The sequence below is a fragment of the Canis lupus genome, chromosome 1 (genome assembly GCF_003254725.2).
Source record: "Canis lupus dingo isolate Sandy chromosome 1, ASM325472v2, whole genome shotgun sequence".
In the NCBI taxonomy this organism is placed as follows: Eukaryota; Metazoa; Chordata; class Mammalia; order Carnivora; family Canidae; genus Canis; species Canis lupus.
In genome coordinates, this window is record NC_064243.1 from 87,786,175 (window position 1) to 87,804,645 (window position 18,471).

Sequence of the window (18,471 nt, forward strand, 5' to 3'; positions counted from 1 at the left end):
ATTTGACATTTTATGACAACACCAATTCATCACATAATTATGTTGTTGTTTAATATGCGACAAGGAGATTTCAAAAAGATTACCTCTGGCACTGCCTTCAAGAAATGATTGGATAGCTGCCTTGTAGAAGGAAGGCGGTTATTTCATCTTTGACTTTCCAAGAGAGGAATACTTAACGCATCAGAATTCTCCTTCCCAACTGAGTTGATGATCACCCAACTGAGGGCATTAGTGGACTTCATCATAGCCATTCCTCTGACCTGGCTTAGTACGTGGCATCATTTCCAAGTGCTGAACGAACAAATGAATATTACATTTGAGTACTTTACATTTACCTGGACTGCCGTAAATTCCGGAAGTGTCTTACTTTATGAAGACCACATGTACGCAAAAACTCAAACTTAAAAACACAAATTAAGAAACATTTCATGTTACAAATGGCTTCTATAGTTTGCAGAAGATTTATTATAGCACTCCTATAAATAATGAAGTACTCTTCTGGATCAGTTTTCACAAATTTGATTACACACAACTACTAAGTGCTTCTTTGTGACCTGTGGTAGCCAGTGTGAGCGTCTGTGGTATGCTAAGGCCCCTACTTTACTGACAGCCACAGTTAAGCCATGTTATATAAAATAAAATAAATAGTCCACTGTCCCCAGCAAAGTGCTAGTACAGTACTGAGTACGATTTTAGACTTTTTCTTCTTGAAGAAATGAAAAATAAAAATAGAAATTAATTTCAAAAGGCTAAATAAGATCCAAGTTAAGCTCAATTCTGCCCAAAGCAAAGCATATTGCTGTCACTTCAAAAATATTGCCATCATTACTCTCATCTGTTATTTCTAATTTTATTTTTCTTATACTTTATTTTATTTTGCTTATATTTAAAGTGATGGCCACATAATATATTTGTGACTCAGATGTAAGGTTTCTGCATCCAATTTGACTCAGAGACAGAAGCTGCCCAGAGCCAAGCCCTTTCTGCGGTACATGGATACTACTGAGATTTAAAAGCATTTCAGCACACCAAGTAGCAGTAAGTTAAGAAAACAAAGCAAATTATTACTTGCTATTTGTTATAAAAACAAAGCATATTATTTTAGAGTTCCTTAAACCAAGCTGATAGTGTAGTTTAGTCTATGGATATGCTTTTTTGTTATACTCTTTCCCCCTTTATACCAACTTTACCAGCTTCATTGTTTTCTGTGTCTACTAAACATTTTCAACCTCCTGTGTTGGGATATATGAGATCGACTTTCTGATACCCTCAAGTTCAGATTCATTCCATTCTCTTTGTATACACCACTGCATTCTGTGGAATTTTTGCATTGCTGATTCCTTATCAATGAAATAGTAAGAGAATAGAAGGGTTTTGTGAGAACTGAAAGCAAGTGGAGCAGTGCCTAATGCCTTAGCCCTCGATTAAATTTCAACTACTACTGCTATCATTACATCCTAACTTTGTCCTTATCACTTGGGAAAAGTACCCTAAAATGTGCTTCTTGTTTGTATAGAGTTTCCTAAGTTGGCTCTGTTTTTCAAGCTTTGTCGGTTTACAAATTCTTTTGGATGAATATCTTTTTATTACATCTTAATATGAAATTTAACAGTCTGAATCAGAAAAACACTGGCAAGATATTTAGATCTGTTACCAGTGATAATTATGGTTTTGTATTGCTAGGGAATCTTTTCTCTTCAAGATCATTAATAAACTTATGCTTTTTAAATGTGAAGTCACTGATCCTCAATACACTTGAGTTATTCCTGTTTTCCTCAAACTTCATCAAACCAATGAAGTGTAGGGATTAAAGCAATGCCTTCTATTTATATTAATCTCTTTTCCCCATAATATCCTTGGGGTAAGAAAATTATAGTTCAAGGGGTTGAAGTGGGACTTTTCTGTAGGAAAGTGCAGGCAGACCAACTCAGGAAGTGGGAATCCCTGTCATGTGAGTCTACTCTAATATATTTATCAGTTTTATCAGATTACTGAAGAAGTTGCCAAGAAGACCTGACCAGAACAGCAAACCTAAAACAGATGTAAACTAGCCAAATGTAGATGGCCATAGAATCAAACCTCTTCAGCATCTCCTTTCTTTCTCTTCCTGTCTTAAAAGTCATTTGCTCAACTCCAGAAAAGCACCTGCCTAGAACCTTCCAAAGTCACTATCAGCATGTTCTCCACCCAGCATTAAACTTTCGTCTACCAAATGTCATGCAATTAATCTGAGAAAACAAAAATTTAATTCTGTAAGAAAATTAAGTTGTGCTAGGCTCCATTTTGAAACATTTAAATCTATTAAAGATTTGTATTTAAATTATATAATACTCAGGAGTTTAAGTATTTCTGTCCTGATCAAAGTTTGATTGCATAGTATTTTTTTAATTTTCTAGGAATAGGGAACTCCTGTCACCCACTATATATACATTTAGGGGTTCACTTGAGAATTTTTTTTTAAGATTTTATTTATTCATGAGAGACACACACAGAGAGAGAGAGAGAGGCAGAGACACAGGCAGAAGCAGGCTCCATGTAGGGAGCCCGATGTGGGACTTGATCCAGGGTCTCCAGGATCATGCCCTGGGCTGAAGGAGGCGCTAAACCGTTGAGCCACCTGGGCTGCCCAAAGAGAATATTTTATACAAAAGTTTGAGTCCACCTCCTGTGTCAAGATGAATGAGATGTCTGATCTCCCTCCATGCCCCTGCTTCCATCTTTTCCTCCTCCCTCTCCTTTCTTCTTTCCTTTTCCCACATTTCCTCCATTTATCCCTTCCTTTTCTGTGCTGTACTCTTTTTCTTCTTCTTCCTTCCCTTTCTTTCTCTCCTCCTTCCCTCTCCCTCTTTCTTCCTCTTTGTCTTCTTCCTCCTTTGAGAAATGGTATGGATTTCAGAGTCAGAATCCATTGTTGAGCACCCAAGAGAATCTGGTACAATTCAGTTATGTGAAGAATATGAAAGAAAAATAATAAGATTCAGATACCAGTGCTAAAATTTATGAGTAAGCTCCTGTTTAATGACACAGGAACTCTCAAAAAAAGTCAGCTCTGGCCAAAGCTCTAATCTTCTTTCCTTTCCTTTGAGTATTCATAACTACCAATGGTCTTTTTTTAGAACGAATTTAACCTCAAGTTTGATTTCTCTGTATTCTAATTTGGGTCATAAACCTATTAGGCATTGACTTGCTCTCAAGCAATTATTATTAATTAGTATGTTAACTAGTGCTATCATGCAACAGGCATGATTTCTAGAATTCCTACTATCAGCATGGAGGATTAATTTATTAAATATTCAAAGTATAGTAGTCTATAATTCAGCATTTCCCTTATTTTGATAGCCTATAGGTGAGATTCTTTGGCAGAATTGTCCGTAACAATTACGATGAAATTTTAATGTGTTGGATTAGTAATGACATGCTCTAACATAAATGTAGATTAGGGATTTCTTTAACATTCTACAGATTAGATATATTTAATTATTCAAAGACTGAATATCATTTTCACAAATGATCTAAACCCTTGGTTTCTTCCTTTTTCCCCCTGTGCTGCTTTGGTTTCTTGGTGCCTTTACTGTTTATGAGCAACAAGAATGAGACCATGTAGCTACCAGTTAACCATTCTTAGGAAAGGAGTGGTACTTGAAATTAAGTTCATTATTATTGTGGCTTTCTATGTTCCTCATGCTCTTTAATCTGCATAAAGGAACATCCTCCCAGGAAGAAGCTCAGAGAAAAGAAACTGGATTTAGACTTCTTTGGCTCCTGGTGGTGGTGCACATTTTCTAACGTCCCCACAAGGCTCACCCCCAGCTGCATGGTGAGCAGGCTGGTAAGAAACCCACTGAAAGGCTTCCCCTATAGAATCAGGTATGTGCAGGAGGTTTCTGGTTGTTGAGTACACCAAACACACAGCCGATAATGCATGTCACCAGTCTAGGGCAGAGGTTGGGAGCTCAGGGAAGAGGCTGGAGAACTTTCTGAACCTTGAAGGATTTCTGAATTTTGCATGATCTTGAGTTTCTTTATGTTCAGCTGACATATGTCAGATTTGTGGTGCCATTTCATCTGTTAATTAAATCTCTTTCTACAGCATCATGTTTAGGTTGCTTTAAACTACAGAGGCTTTCAGTCTATTTCAGGAGAAGAATCATTTTCTAAAAGGCCAGGGCAGGACTAAAAGTAAGCACGATAACATCAAAAAATAATAATAAAGGAATCAGACTCAGAGTAAGGATTTTCAAGACCAAACAATCATTTCTCCATTTTTATCACCTATTCTATGACCAATTAGTATAGTCGACCCTTAAACAACTCAGGTTTGAACTGCACATGTCCACTTATGGGAGGAATTTTTTCAATTAATATTTCAATTAATATATTGGAAAAGTTTTTGGAGATTTGTGACCTAGAAATATAAACCTAGAAATATATTCTGTATATTTCTGTGTATATATTCTGTATATTTCTGTGTATATATTCTGTATATTCTGTATATATATTCTGTATATTTCTGTGTAACCTAGAAATATAAAAAAATAATTAAGAAAACAGTAGGTATAACATGAATGCTTAAGATATATATATGTAGACACTGGTTTCTTTTATCATTTACTACCATGGAACATACATAAATCTGTTTAGGAAAAGCTAAAATTTACAAAGTTTATGCACACACTTACAGACCATATATGGCACCATTTGCAGTTAAGAGAAAGTAAACAAATGTAAAAATGCTATATTAAGTCATAACTGCAGAAAATTAACTGTAGTACATACTGTACTATGGTAACAATTTGGTAGCCACCTCCTATTGCTACCGCAGGGAGCTCAAGTGTTGTCAGCATCCTCTTGAAATGCCCTGTGATGCTAATCATCTCCACTTGAGCAGTTTGGCTCTCCAGTAAATTGCGCGTCACAGTAAAAAGCAATCTCTCGTGGTTCTCACACATTTTTCATCATGTTTAGTGCAACATCATAAACCTTGAATAACACCATGAGACCTATAAAAAGTGCCAGTGGTGATTCTGGAAGTGCTCCCAAGAATCCCAGGAAGTCATGACGTTACAAGAGAAAGATGGTTTGCTTGATATGTGCCATAGATTGAGGTCTGCAGCTGCAATTGCCCACCATTTCAAGATAATTGAGTCCAGCATAAGGACAATTGTTAAAAAAAAAAAAAAAAAAGGATATTTGTAAAGCTGTTACAGCAGCTTTGCCAGCAGGCATGAAAACCCTGCACTTTCTGTGAAATACCTTTTTATATCATGTTGAAAATACAGTTTTCATGTGGGTGCAGGATTGCTTTAAGAAGTCATCCTTACTGACTCTAATACGATTCATGAAAAAGCAAAGTCATTATATGACAACTAGGGCAAAAGGAAGGTGAAGGATCTAAAGCCGGAGAATTTAATGCCAGCAAAGGATGGTTTGATAATTTTAAGAAGGTTTGGCTTTAAGGGTGTCTGGCTGGCTCGGTAGGTGGAACATGGGACTCTTGGTTTCAAGTTTGTAAGTTCAAGCCCCACACTGGGTGTAGAGATCACTTAAAAAATAAAATCTTTAGGAAAAAAAGGCTTGGCATTAATAAATATCAAGACACCAGGAGGGGCAGCTTTTACCAACCAAGAGGCAGCAAATTCCTAGATGCCATTAAGAAAATCATTGAGGAGAAAGGATATCTGCCTGAACAGATTGTTAATGCAGAAAAGAAAGGGCCCTATTCTGGAGGGAAAAAATACCATAAAAATGTATTAGTAAGGGGGGGCAGCTGGGTGGCTCAGTTGGTTAAGCATCTGCCTTCGGCTCAGGTCATGATCCTGGGGTCCTGAGTTAGAGAGCCCTATGGCGGCGGGGGGTGGGGGGGTCCCTGTTCAGTGGGGAGCTGATTTCTGATTCTTCCTCTGCCCCTCCCCTCCGCTCCTGCTCTCTCTCTCTCTCTCTCTCAAATAACATCTTTTAAAAAAATGTATTAGTAAGGAAGAAAAGCTAACACCAAGATTTAAGGCAGAAAGAATAGGCTAACTCTACTCTTTTGTGTAAATGCAGTCTGGTTTATGATCAGGACTGCCCTCATCCATAAAGCTGCTAACCCCTGAGCCTTGAAGAGAAAAGATAAACACCAGCTTTCGGTCTTTTGGGTGTACAACAAGAAGGCCTGGACAACATGAACCCTTTTTTTCTGGGCTGGTTTCATTGTGACGCTTTGTCCCTAAAGTCAGGAAATATATTCTTTTAGTATTGGATGATGCCTCGGCCACCCAGATTCCCATGAGTCCAACACTGATAGTATCAAAGTGGTCTACCTGCCCCCAAATGCAGTGTCTCTGATCACCATAAATCAGGGTGTCCTAAGGACTTTTAAGGCTCAGTATACATAGTACTCTATGGGAATGACTTTCAGTGCTATGAAGGAGAACTCCAATATCAAAGACATCAAGAAGTCTAGAAAGATTACATCACTGAAGGTGCCATTGTTAAAAAAAAAAAGCCATCAAGTCCTAAACAATAATTTCCTGCTGTAGAGAACTGTCCAAATGTTGTGCATGACTTCACAAGACCCATGACAGAGCCAATCATGGAAGTCTAATCCCAACCTCTCCATTGTTTAAGGGGCAACTGTAATTGCTTTAGTATACATTAGGTATAGAGATTTTCCAAGTAAAACTAATAATTTCTAGTTAAGGCTTCCCTAATCACAGTGACTCAAATAGTACAGTTTTGATGACAAATGACAGAAAGTCAAATCCAACTAGTTAGGATAGAAATAAGAATTTATGGACTCATATAACTGGCAATTCCAGGAGTAATTCTGGCTTCAAGCATATCTGAATCCCAGGAGTTGATAATGTCTCAGGATGCTAATTCACTATTTCCTGTTTTTGTTTTCCTTCTTGAGTTAGTTTATTCTCAGGCAAGGTCTCCTCAGATGGCTACCAACTTACATTGCTTCCTCATTCTCTCATAATATAAAATGTTCCTCTTTCTTCTAGCTCCAGTAAAAGTCCTGGACACTGATTGGCCTGGCCTGACTATGACTGTTCTGAAAAAAATTTCTAGGGCAAGGCCTGGGGTCGATGCAGTACATTCCCCAGCTTGATCTGTGTCATGATCTCCCCTCCAAGGGGAGGTTTCCCTTTCAGACTAATCTAGACAAATTAGTATGGGATTAGACTAAAGGGAAAAACAGATTGTGATTAGCATGCTTGATGGGCAAAAACAACAGATACCCACTGTAGACATTAATAATAAGACATCTGATCCATATATCACTTTATAAAATATTTTTACATATACTCTCTTACTTGGCCCTTGCAAAAATAATGTGGGGTGAAGACTGGCATTTCTATTTCTAAAATGAGTAAACTGAATCATACATCTAGAGGCAAAGCCAGTCTTATGTTCTTATCTTTAGGCTCCAAGAAAGGTTCTCATTCTAATTCTACAACAGACACGACATATGTATATAAATTCTTCCATTTGTAGGAGCCTGGGGCCTAATAGGACTACAGGATTATGTCCTCAGCTAGCCTTTACTTCTGTAAATTTTGTCTCCTCTGGGTATATCATGACTTTTCAACCTAAGGCATTAAGTTCTTGAATGTTGAGTTAGCAGTAGGTTTCTAAAATTCTCTCCTTGTTAATTTCCTCTGAAATTATACAATTCCATACTACTAAAACTTTCATAAAATATAGTCAAATACTTTGGGTCTCTCATTCCTTTGCCTGTCACTTGGGATCAAACTTCATTTTTGTCCTGAAGAACATCTGGCTCACATTTTGCCTTTTTTTTGCTCTCATCCTCTCTGTGTATGGATTGATTTTCCTTTTTCGGAATAATCCCATCTCCCTGTGGTGTTCACCGTCCCTAATAGAACTAGAGGACTCGAGTCTTTCTTCATCAGATTTTTCTTATCACTCTAGAATCCAGAGAATGAAAAGGGTATCTGAATATCTAAGACATTCCAACATAAGCTTTTATTCCACTGTGAAAGGTTAAATGTGTTGTCTTCCCTAAAGTGATGATTTCAGAACAATTGCGATTTTATGTTCATATAAAATTCTAAGAACAAAAATACCAAGATCTCAACATCCTTTACAAAAAATATTCAAAAAGCCTGCATCTATTTTTTTAAAGGTGTGTTGTTGTTTTTTTTTTAAGCTTTTATTTATTTATTTGAGAGAGAGAGCTAGTGCATGAGTGTGGGCAGTGGGGAGCAGAGAGAGAAGCAGTCTCTCCGTTGAACAGAGAGCCCAATGTGGGGCTCAATCTCAGGAGATCTGAGCCAAAGGCAGACACTTAATACACTGAGCCACCCTGGCTCCCCCTCCCCCGTATCCATTTCTACCATGAATTACAATTTTAATATTAAAGGAAACTACTCTGAAATGTACTTTAAATGTAACTATATAGCTTATGCTGTGTCATCTCTTCTCATTTACCAGGGTCTATTCTATTTAGTTTAAGAAGAACTAAATTTCTATTTCTGACTGAACCTTACTATTACTGAAAAATGCATCATATTTTCTCCCAGTGTGGATATACATGAGGAGAAAATTTTGTGTAAAAATTAATTGCCTTTTTTTCTTGGCACATTACAAGGAGGACTATTTTGGAAATAAAAAATATTAATGATTACTCTGATTTACCAATTGGAAAAGTTTCTTCAATACTGTGACACAAAATTTCCTTCCATTATAGTCAGAATGTGGCATAAGTGTTTTTTATTTTCCAGATGGCTATAATTTCTTGCTTTCTTTTTTTTTAAAGATTTATTTATTTGTTTATTTATTTATTTATTTATTTATTTATTTATTCATGATAGACATAGAGAGAGAGAGAGAGAGAGGCAGAGACACAGGCAGAGGGAGAAGCAGGCTCCATGCTGGGAGCCCCACACGGGACTCTATCCCGGGACTCTAGGATCGTGCCCTGGGCCAAAGGCAGGCACCAAACCACTGAGCCACCCAGGCTGCCCAATTTCTTACTTTCTATCTAAATTTTAAGAGTCACAGAATAAACAAACCTAGAATCTGAGTTCACTGGGACAGTGAAGGTTATTTGGTATAGCATCTTAGCCAAAGGAGAAGTGTACTTCTGGCCTATAAAATACTCTAAGTAGACTTATCCTACCACCACATTAGCCCAGAGGAGAGAGCACACAATCACAAAGGCAGCCCCATTCCATTTCATACAAGTATAATCATAAGATCCATCTTATGTTGAGCTAACATGAACCTTCTTGCTAGATGCACTTGTTGGTTCTGCTTCTGGAAGATAAAAGATAAGCTTTATTTTTCTCTTGTGAAAGATTCTTTCAGATATCTGAAGAGAGTTAACAGGTCTTTTCTTTTCCCAGGTAAACAAAGCAAACAAACTTACATATTTTTCATAATTATTTTGGCTGAACCTCTGGATATGCCTCACTTTGTGATCCCCTTAAAAAGTGATTCTCAGAAAAGAGTACAATGTTTTACTCAGACCAATGCCAAATAAAGTAGGACACTGTGTCTCATACATATGATTCTTTGCATTTACTAGCACAAGCTAAGCATGGGAGAAAGGAAGTAAGAAAGTATAAGAGACAGGAAGGAAGAGAGGTAAAGGAGGAAGAAAGGAAACAGATGAACTTAAACAAGATCAGGGAGAAAGAAACAAATATATATATATTTTCTATGTATGCCCTGAGGCTAATACTAGGATCAGAACTACAAACTAGTAACTAAACTTTGGATCTCTGGCAAGGTTGGAAAGCTCTTTATTAAGCCTCCTGCATTAAGGCTGGAGCCTTTGAACAATTGAGGGGGCCTATGAAAATACAACTCCTCTGGGGTGTCTGGATGGTTCAGTTGGTTGGACATCTGCCTTTGGCTCAGGTCATAACCCCGGGGATCCTGGGATTTGAGCTCTGGGTCCAGTCCGACATTAAGTTCCCTGCTGAGTGGGGAGCCTGCTTCTCCCTCTCCCTCTGCTCCTTCCCCAACTAGTTCTCTCTCTCTCTCTCAAATAAATAAATGAAATCTTAAAAAAAAAAAAAAAAGAATACTAATCCTCTCCAAAGCAAGTATCCCCAATTTACACTCTCAGGATTCCCCCAGATAAATTCAACAAATATGAGCTCACAAGATGCTATTGGTTAACACAGAAGGAAATAAGCTGAGCAAAAACAACAATGAATAGATTTAGGCCTCCCACTACCAACCGCTCCCACTCCAATTCAAATGCTTGAATTATTAGATGCAGCATGTTAGATAATCTGAATAGAAATTCCAAAGAAACAAATCTTGGCATCATAAAACAACCTGATCAAGGGACAAATCACCATCAAAAATAATCAGAGAAACTTTTAACACGAACATGGATACATTAGTCAGCACTTTCCTCTTCTCACCACGGAAATCTGAGAGCCAAAATTATGTGGAAAATAAAAATTCAAATTTTGGTAAAATTAAGAGACTCCAAAATAGTAGTAAAGCCTGCTGAGCCTTTAGAATTCACGTGGCAGGGGCAGCCCAGGTGGCTCAGTCCTTCAGCCCAGGGCGTGATCCTGGAGACCTGGGATTGAGTCCCATGTTGGGCTCTCTGCATGGAGCCTGCTTCTCCTCTGCCTGTGTCTCTCATGAATAAATAAATAAAATCTTAAAAAAAAAAAAAAAGAATTCACGTGGCAGTAAGTGAAGAGAAGCTACGAGCAATGCGGTAGGCAGAATCATAAATCCTTGCCCTCCAAGATTTCCTGCCCTAATATGAGGGAGTATGAATATGATGAATGCACTATTACACCTATGATCGTGTTACATGACAAATGAGAGTTTGCAGATACAATTGGGAGTACTAGTCAGTTGACTTTTAGTGAATCAAAAGGGAAATTCTCTGGGTGGACCTAATCTAATCACATGAGCTCCTCTGAAAGCAGAGTTTTCTGTCTGATGACAGAAGAGAAAGAAAGATCTAAAACAGAAGGAGTCTTTAAACTAATATAACACTGTATGTTAACTAACTGGAATTAAAACAAAAACATAAAATGTGAAAAAACAAAACAAAACAAACCCAGAAGGATACCAGGTCTGCTGCTAGTTTTGAAGATGGATGGCCACATGAAGGGAGAGTGGCCTCTAGGAGCTCTAAGAGTTGCATGCAGCTGATAGCTAGCAGTTCTACAATTGCAGGGAAATGAACTCTGCCGACAACCAGAATGAGCTTTGAAGTGATTTCTTCCCTAGAGATTTCAGATAAGCGCCCAGTCCAGCTGATACCTTGATCTTACCCTTGTGATATTCTAATTAGAGAACCCAATGAAGCCTGCCCCATTTCTGACCTATAGAACTGTGAGCTAATAAGTGCTGTTTTAAGCCATTAAATTTGTGGTAATTTGTAATGTAGCAACAGAAAACTAAAATAAGTGATATTTCAGAAAGTATTAGTTTTATTTTATTTATTTTTAAGTTTTCAAGTTTTTATTTAAGTTCCAGTAAGTTAACATACAGTGCGGTGTTATATTTCAGGTGTAGAATTTAGTGATTCAACATACAACACCCAGTGCTCATCACAAGTGCCCTCCTTAATCCCCATGACCTATTTAATGCATCCCCCCATCCACCTAATTTTGATAGGGATTTCATTAAATGTGTAGATTGCTTTGGGAATATAGGCATTTTAGCAATATTTGTTTTTCCCAATCCATGAGCATGGGATGTCTTTCCGTTTCTTTGTGTCATCTTCAATTTCTTTCACCAGTGTTTTGTTGTTTTCAAAATACAGATTTTTTAAGACATTTTTTTAAAGATTTATTTATTTATTCATGAGAGACACGAGAGAGAGGCAGAGACATAGGCAGAGGGAGAAGCAGTCTCCCCACAGGGAGCCCGATGCAGGAATCAATCCCAGGACCCCAGGATCACACCTGAGCCAAAGGCAGATGCTCAATCACTGAGCCACCCAGGTGTCCCTCAAAGTACAGATCTTTTACGTCTCTGTTTAGGTTTATTCCTAAGTATCTTAGGGGGTTTGGTGCAATTGTAAATGAGGTTAATTCCTTCATTTCCCTGCTGTTTCATTTTTAGTGTATAGAAATACAACAGATTTCTGTATGTAGATTTTGTATCCTGCAACTTTCCTGAATTCATGTATCAGATCTAGCATTTTTTTTAGTGGAGTCTTTCAGGTCTTCTGTATAGAGTATCGTGTCTTCTGCAAATAGTCAAAGTTTGACTTCTTCCTTACTGATTTGAAGGCCTTTTATTTCTTTGTGTATCTGATTGCTGTGGCTGGGACTTCTTGTACCATGTTAAATAACAGTGGTGAGAGTGGACACTCCTGTCTTGTTACTGACCATAGAGGAAAAGCTCTGTTTTTCCTCATTGAGGATGATATTAGTTTTGGCTTACTTTGTTGAGAGTTTTTACCATGAATGGGTGTTGTACTTTGTCAAATGCTTTTTCTGCATCTATTGAAAGAATCATATGGTTCTTATCCTTTCTTTTATTAATGTGGTGTATCATGTCAATTGATTTGTGAATATTGAACTACGTTTGCAGCCCAGGAATAAATCCTACTTGATTGTGGTGAATGATTCTTTTAATGTAGTGTTGGATTCAGTTTGCTAGTATTTTATTGAGAACAATTAACAATATCCCATGTTCATCAGCGATATTGGCCTGCAGTTTTCTTTTTAAATGAGTCTTTATCTAGTTTTGGTATCAGGGTAATGCTGGAATCATAGAATGGATTTGGAAGTTTTTCTTCCATTTTTATCTTTTGGAATACTTTGGAAAGAATAGGTATTAACTCTTTTTTAAATGTATGGTAGAACTCACCTGTGAAGCCATCTGACCCTGGACTTTTGTTTTTTGGGAGATTTTCAATAACTGATTCAATTTCTTTGCTGATTATCAGTCTGTTCAAGTTTTCTATTTCAGTTTTGGTAGTGTATATTGTTTAGGAGTTTATCCATTTCTTCCAGGTTGTCCAATTCGTTGGCATACAGTTTTTCATAATATTCTAATTGTTTATATTTCTGTGGTGGTGGTGGTGGTGGTGGTGGTGATTTCTCTTCTCTCATTTGTGATTTTATTTCTTTGGGTCCTTTTTCTTTTCTTTGTGATGTCTGGCTAGGATTTTAGCAACTTTATTAATTTTTTCAAAGAACCATCTCCTGGTTTCATTGATCTAGTCTATTGTGTTTTTTGTTTGTTTTTAATTAAGGATGTTATTTATATATATTTATTTATATATTCATGAGAGACACAGAGAAAGAGGCAGAGACTTAGAGGAATAAGCAGGCTCCTCTCAGGGAGCCCAATGTGGGACTCATCCCTGAACCTGCGATCACATCCTGAGCCAAAGGCAGATGCTCAACTGTTGAGCCACCCAGGCATCCCTAGTCTATTGTTTTTAGTTTCTATATCATTTATTTCTTCTCTAATCTTTATCATTTCCCTTCTTCTGCTGGCTTTAGGCTTCACTTGTTGTTCTTTTTCTAGCTCCTTTAAGTGTGAGGTTAGGTTGTTTGAGACTTTTCTTGCTTCTTGAGGCCTGTATTGTGGTATCCTTTCATCCTTTCCTTATAAGACAGTTTTTTCTGCATCCCAAAGGTTTTTGAACCATTGTGTTTTCATTTTCATTTGTTTCCATGCATTTTTAAATTTCTTCTTTGATTTCCTGGTTGGCCCATTCATTGTTTCGTAGCCACTAATGTTGTTTAACCTCCATGTATTTGTGATCTTTCCAAATTTTTTATTGTGGTTGACATCAAGTTTCATAGAGGTGTGGTAAAAAAATATGCATGGTATGATCTCAATCTTTTTGTGCTTGTTGAGGCCTGATTTGTGACCTAGTATGTATCTATTCTGGAGAAGGTCCCATGTGACTTGAAAAGAATGTGTATTCTACTGCTTTAGGATGGAATGTTCTGAATCTATCTGGCCCAGTGTGTCATTCAAAGCCATTGCTTCCTTGTTGATTTTCTGCTTAGATGATCTGTCCATTGATGTAAGTGGGGTGTTAAAGTCCCCTGCTATTATTGTATTACTATCAATGAGTTCCTTTATGTTTATTATTGTTTTACATATTTGCATGCTCCCATGTTGGGTGTATAAATACTTATAATTGCTAGATCTTCTTGTTGGATAGTTCCCCTTTATTTTGATTTAGTGCCCTTCTTCATCTCTTGGTTTAAAATCTAGTTTGTCTAATGAAAGTATTGCTATTCTGGCTTTCTTTTGATATCAATTTGTATGATAAATGTTTCTTCACCTTCTTTCAATTTGGAGGTGGCTTTGGGTCTAAAATCAGTCTTGTATAGGCAGCATATAGATGAGTCTTGTTTTTTATCCATTTTGACACCCTTTGTCTTTTGATTAGAGCGTGTAGTGTGCATACATTCAGAGCAATTATTGACAGATATACATTTAGTGCCATTTTATTACTTGTGCTGTTGTTTCTGGAGATTTTCTCTTTCTTTCTTGTCTTTGTCACTTTTGGTCTTTTCTTTTCATGCAAAGGAATATTTCTTTAATGTTTCTTGCAAGGCTGGTTTAGTGGTCATGAACTCCTTCCTTTAGTTTTTGTTTGTCTGTGAAAGTTTTTATCTCTCCTTCTATCAAAAAGTACTATTAAAAAAATTCCTAAAAAAAAAATCCTAAAGATGATGAGCCACATCTTGAAGTACAAAAAGTAACTCTGAGCAGCTAATGGGTTGGGAAGAAGGTGAGGTGAATGGTATCAGATGCCCCCACTTATGAATGACATAAGAGGAGAGCAGAAAAAAAGGCTGCTGGTTTATAATGTCCAGTGAGCCTAGTTCTTACAATTTTGCTAATAGAGAACATTTTGATTGCTCTTTTCAATGTAAAATTATGTCCTTTGTTTCATTTTACTTCTTTTGACTTTGAATCATACTTATTTGATATTAATATTGCAACATATACTCTTTGGTTATTTGTATTTTCCTGGTGCATCTTGGCTTATGTTTTTATTCTTAGCCATCTAGCATTATTTAGGAAGCTGTTCATTTGGAGATAAAATATAATTAATCTTTGTTTTTCTTCTTTAAAAAAAAGATTTATTTGAGAGAGAGAGAGAAAAAAAAATGAGCAGGAAGGGCAGAGGGAGAGAGACTCTCAAGCAGGGCTCCATTCCAGGACCCTAAGATCACAACCTGAGCCAAAACCAAGAGTCAGATGCTTAACTGACTGCACCACCCAGGTGCCCCAATCTTTGTTCTTCAAAAAAAGAAGTTTAAGCCATTTTCTCTGGTTGTCATAACTTTTCTGTCTAGTTACCCTTTTTCTTTCTTTTCAATGACTCCTTGTTTTCCTTTCATTTCTGTCTACTCTATGGACAACACTTTGTTATTATTTCTATTGACTTCAAAAGCATTTATTCAATTTTTTCCACTGGGTGCTCCAAAATTATATATTATATTTTTAATTTTTCTAGCAGTTTTTTTTTGAAGCTTTTCTAACATATTCTTTAACTTGTAACCTCCCTGTTTTTCAAGATCTGGAAGGAATGTCACCTTTTAACATTATGTGAGATGACACTGCTGAGAACAAGGTATGCCGTCAACAAATGCTTATTTAATTAGACTGAATTGAAATTAGTTTGTTCTTTAAGCCCATTTGAAATTACTTGAAACATAAGAATGGCACAACAGCTCAGGCAGCTGTGGGTGGGGAAAGTTTAAACACTACAGCCTCTGGTAATGCAAGTGAAAATGTTTCTAAATGAATGGTAACACAGCATGGCAAAAGTTTCCTTATTATTATTTACTACTCATTGTTGAGAGGCACCGAAGCACTATGTTTTGGAATGTATGTATAAAAATCAGTTCAGTCATTAATAATCAGTCTCTATTCCTGTTCAAATGAAACCCAAGGGAGAATGCTTCATTTATTTACCTTTCAGCATCTTTTGCTTCCTTATCTAAACCCTCATGCTGGGGTGTAGCAGTACTTCCACATTTTCCAGAGTCTCTGATTTCCTGCATGTGGCATCCTGTCCAAGGGCAATTTAACTGTCAGGATATATCATCATCAAGTCCCTCAGCAAGTTGCCCAACTTACCATTATGGCACCATGAATAGTTTTATTGGGATGGCATAGTCTTAAATCACTTAAATCCATGAAAAAGTAATGGAGAACTGTTTCAAAGGCTCACACAGCAGTTGCATTAGGTGTGTGGGTAAAACACGATAGCCATGAAGGTATTTTGTGAGAAAAGCCAGTCATCATTTTGATTTGCCTTCCATTTCCTGCCCACATTATTTTTCTAATTGCAGGATAACATCTTTATAGCTGCTCTAAGGATTTGTTAGCATGGCTCCCAGAGGCTTCTGGGAAAGTGACCCTCTCTTGGCTCTGCAATACTAAGTTTAAAAATATACTTGGATCAGGATGCAGCAGGCTGCTTGCACCAAGAATGATGAATGAGAACTATTCATGCTTAGGTTTACTGTATTGTGTTGTACTGCCTCCTATATTATATTCAGTGTTGTACTGAGAGATTGAATATACAAATAACAATGATCAGACTATATATAAAAACAGAACTCTGACCTACAACTGCAACAACCTGCGCACGAAATCAACCAACCCAAGAAAGCAGACTGCTATAAATCAGACCTGCAGGAAGTCAAACTGCTATATCCAGTGATGGTCTAGGAAGCCAGACAATAATCCCAGTAACAATTGGACCCAAAACACCAGGATTTGATTAATGACAGACAGATTTCCTAATATTTGTCCTCAGCCTGCCTACAGTTTCCTCATGTCCACAGCTTCCAATCAGGGCATACCTGAAGCCTTATCTTTCTTCCACTCATCTGCCTGTCTGTATCTGCCAAGAGGCAAGTGACAGTGGCTGGCTCCCTTGCTGCAGAAGCTCTGAATAAATAGCCTCTGCTTGTTCTCAGTTGTGTTTATTTCCAGTACAAAGCTGAGTTTAAGGAGTTGCTTAAATTGTCAAAGAAGTGGTCCCTAGTGCATCCCCAGGCTACTCTACTGAGAGAACTGATCCAGTCTTATGTATTTAACTCTAGATGTAAAGAGAAAGACTTACCTCTCCAGAAAGACTGATATGATTCTCACCTGGGTCTTATCATTTGTAACTATGTACCTAGTGGTGAGGATTTCAGAAGCTGGAATTTCCACCTGGCCTGAATGATGTTGCTGACCTCTGTGATAGTATCATGACTGTGCTGACTTCCTTGAGATAATTAAACCCTGCTTGATCTACACAAGGTGCATGTGTCTGAGCTTACAACTGACTTTGTCAATACAATGATCATGCACCCCCTACATCTCAGATTGGGTAGGTAACAGTTACATATTTTGGAAGTGAGTATAAAGATTTTTGTTTTCTGTCCAGGCTAGCATTTATAAATAAATGACTGCTTATGGGAGTATTTCTTAACCTGAAGCCAGGTACCATGTAGGGAAGAAAGGGATACAGGCACAGACAGCAGCATAAGAAAGGCTAGGAACAGGAACATAGCAATGCTGTGAATCTCTTAGGCCTCCCCAATTTGCCATATGATTTACATCTAACTTCAAATGCACAGTTGTGGCTTCTACAAGCAAAGGGATAAGTGGAAGGAAAAACTGAAGCAAACACCTTTGCCTTGAGGGAAGTCCTTTTAAGACCATTGATTTCTGAGTTCTCTTGAACTAAGGTGACAAGCAAATCTAAGCAGACTCCTCTGAGCTCCTGAGATCTCCCCATCTGAATGCTGTTCTCCTTCATTCCCACTGCACAAGGACCACAGTCACATTTGACTCTAAGTGGAACCCTGACACAGTCCAGACATCCATTTTCAATCATTTGAGACCTAAATATGTCAACAAATATTTTCAGAAGGAACATTAGGTAAAGCAATCATTTGCTAAATATGAAAGTCTAATTCCCTCTTTACATTGCCAATTCCATATTTGGTATTGGCTACCATTGCTAATATTTATGACACCATCTACAACAGGGCTTCCAATCTGTCAATTTGTGATACATCATTTAAGAAGCAGCAATTCTTTTTTTTTAACTTTAAGATTTTTCTATCTCATCCATATGCACTGTAGAGAATGAGAGAGAAAAAGAGGGAAGGAAGGGAAGAAAGAAAGGAGAAAAGAAGGGAGGTCACAATTAATACCAACACCACTATCAGTATTTCTGTATAAAGAATTCCAATCTTACTGATGTTGTTATGTAATCACAACATACATTCCATTCCATATCTTTCTTTACTCAAAAACATGTTAACATTTTTCTACTTCATTAAACACCCCACAATGTCAAAGTTAATGACAGGAGAGTATTTTAAAGTCTGGATAGTCCATACAGTGTCTCCTACTGTTAATAACTCATTGTTGCCTATCTTACATTATTATAAGGAATGCTGCCATTAACATCCTGTAACTAAATCTTTCCCTGCATGCACAATGATTTCTACACGAAAAAAAAAAAGTAGAAATTGAAGTTAT

The 18,471-nt window shown here is 37.3% G+C and overlaps 2 protein-coding genes across 13 annotated transcripts in view; one reads left to right on the top strand and one right to left on the bottom strand.

Annotated features, from left to right (window-relative positions):
* CFAP95 (cilia and flagella associated protein 95) overlaps positions 1-18,471 on the bottom strand; it is a 134,709-nt gene that overhangs the window by 89,784 nt on the left and 26,454 nt on the right. The window contains exon 1 of one of the 4 annotated variants that reach the window (XM_025423346.3): positions 84-220. The exons of 2 other annotated variants lie outside the window; for them this stretch is intronic. The gene's annotated coding sequence lies outside the window, so the exon portion shown is untranslated. Of the gene's footprint in view, positions 1-83; positions 221-18,471 lie in introns of those variants that run through there. One more of the 4 variants, XM_025423345.3, reaches the window with a different exon arrangement.
* Positions 133-18,471, top strand: part of PTAR1 (protein prenyltransferase alpha subunit repeat containing 1) — a 98,192-nt gene continuing 79,853 nt past the window's right edge. The window contains exons 1-4 of one of the 9 annotated variants that reach the window (XM_025423334.3): positions 133-581; positions 893-1,038; positions 15,498-15,553; positions 17,118-17,308. The gene's annotated coding sequence lies outside the window, so the exon portion shown is untranslated. Of the gene's footprint in view, positions 1,039-3,810; positions 3,830-15,497; positions 15,554-17,117; positions 17,309-18,471 lie in introns of those variants that run through there. The other 8 variants (XM_025423338.3, XM_035702283.2, XM_049092147.1 and 5 more) reach the window with 8 other exon arrangements.